Consider the following 2,725-nt stretch of genomic DNA (forward strand, 5'->3'; position numbering starts at 1 on the left):
CATGCTCAATCTGCCCAACCAAAAACACAATGGCATGGCTAGTTTGGAAAGATGCCAGCAGAGTAACACCTGGCATGCTGAGGAGTTTAGCACAGGAGGATGGAAGGAACATCTCTGAGAAGAAATGGGTGGAGGTGCTGAAGGAAAGTAGACAGTGAATAATAATTTATTTATTTATTTATTTATTTATTTATTCCTCAGCCACTCTGGGCGGTTCCCAACAGAATATTAAAAATGCAATAAAACATCAGACATTAAAAACTTCCCTAAACGGGGCTGCCTTCAGATGTCTTCTAAAAGTCACAGAGTTGTTTATTTCCTTGGCATCTACAGGACAGGTGCCGCTACCAAGAAGGCCCTCTGACTGGTTCCCTGTAACCTCATTTCTTGCAGTGAGGGAACTGCCAGAAGGTCCTCGGAGCTGGACCTCCGTGTCCGGGCTGAACGATGGGTGTGGAGATACTGTTATTATTAGGTGCGGCCTGTGCATGAGGCAAGTTGAAGCCATTTGCCTCAGGGGGCAGATTCAACCCACTCCCTGCCCTCTTCCTGTCCCTGCCATTGCACCACTGCCCTCCCCACGCTGCCAACACTGCACTGTTGCCCTTGCTGCTGCCATACCCTCCAACATTTCTCTGGTGAAAATAGGGATGCCGTATTCCCTAATAATAATTTTACTATTTATACCCTGCCCATCGGACTAGGTCACTCCAGCCACTCTAGGCAGCTTCCAACATATTAAAAAAAACCGTAATAAAATATTAAACATGAAAAAACTTCCCTATACAGGGCTGCCTTCAGAGGTCTTCTAAAAGTTACGTCGTTACTTATCTCCATAACCTCCAACATTTCTCTGATGAAAATAGGACCATCTTATGGGAAAATTTACCAGGCTGGCCCTGATTATAAGCCACATATTTGCACTCAAGAGGCTGAAGGCAACTGGCATAGTAAAAATAAAAGAACAAAGACATTTAAAATGGCTGGTGGTGGGGTTATTGTTTTGTTTTGTTATTGTTTTTACCCTGTATTTTTGTGCTGTGAACCACCCTGAGATCTAAGGATGAAGGTCAGTATATAATAAATAATAATAAACAATAAACAATATGGGGACAGAAGAATGGGGAAAGAGAGGGAAGCTGTTACGGAAGTGAATTTAAAAGGACCAAGGAGGAGGGATGAAATAAACTAGCAGTTTTTGTTTGTTTGGTGGGGAGGCAGGAGGTACGAGGTGGGAGTGAAAGGAAAATGGGAGGAGAAATTACAGGAGATGGGTAAAAATACTTTTGAGTGGTATGCAGGGGCGGGAAGGGAAAATATAAAAGAAAAAGCCCTTTCCAGATCAGCAAATACTGCCTAAAGCAGAGAGGCTTTCTGAATAGCAGCAGAACACGTGTCTGTAATTCGCTTGAAGAAAGCTGAGCTACGGAAAAGGAAAATTCGACAAAAAAAAAAAAAAAAAAGCATTTCCCAAAGATGGGATTAGATACCAGTGCAAAACGATGTCAGCTCATTATGCCAAACTAAGCCTCCAGTTGCCACCATTTTGTGATTGGCTCTTGCCCTTGCGCCACCATTTTGTGACTGATTGGCCTCCGTAATTCTCAGTCATCTCAAATGGGCCCTGGAGGTAGAATGTTAGACAAATTCACGTCTATACTGATGTAGCAAAAGAAGCAAAAGCTGTAGAATTTATATTGTTTGGGGCAACTTTTTGGAAGTATGAGCCCAGAGGTTTGTGCTTCAAAGCTCATCATTGATTGGGCTTTAATAAATGCAGTCGTACCCTGATGCTGTGTTTATCCAGCGTCCCTTTCTTGGGGATAAAGTGTTCATCCAAGGAAGAATTGGGGAGCTTTTCCTCATTTATCTAACACTGACTGGCAGCAGTGTTTTGGGTTTCAGGCAGGAGGCTTCCGCACCTTTAACTGGAGATACTGGTTACTTAACATGGCATCTTTTTTATATAAAGGATATGCTCTACCGCTAAGGCACTGTGTCAGAACTTTGTGTCAGAACTTCACAACCTCTGTAAATTAGAAAGAATTTAATAGCTGGGTGTCTGGGTTCTACTGAGCTGTGTGCATGGATTGTTGTAGGGGGAAAAAATCTGCTTGGTTTTTTTTTTAAAGAGCTATTTGTGTGTGTGTTTGTGTGTGTGTGTGTGTGTGAGTGAGTGAGTGAGTGAGAGAGAGAGAGAGAGAGTGTTCCCATAGGAATAATTCCAGATATTTCACTGTAAAAGGCCCCCAAAGCTACCATTCCCACCCCTCACCCCCATTCTATCCCATAAATGCTGTGCAAGTGGTTGGAAATTTTTGGCACAGCTTCATTTGTAGATCTGGAAATCATCCAGATACAAAGATTAACACCCTGATTCTTACTTGGCACTTTGATGGGATGATTTAACACAGCGCAAGCACCTATAATGGCCTTCTGAGCCAAGTATTTGCTGAACACCCACCCTGTTTGGCATAAAAGATAAGGCTGCAAGCTGTAGAGATAGGGAATGGGTGTCATTACAGCAATTCACAAAGCTCTAAAGGCACTGTGTCAATAGTAGGTGCTCTAAAAACAACTAATTAGAGAACACCAACAGCAGATTATGCCTTTTTGATTCAGGCTCCCCAAGCAATTGCAAGGCATGTAATTTTAAAGGCCTGACAAGCAATTTGCTGATTGGCAACAGTGGCTCTGCTTCTCACCTTTGGATTTTGCAGGATAG

Source organism: Podarcis pityusensis (genome assembly GCF_964106645.2).
Source record: "Podarcis pityusensis genome assembly, chromosome: 16".
NCBI lineage: Eukaryota > Metazoa > Chordata > Lepidosauria > Squamata > Lacertidae > Podarcis > Podarcis pityusensis.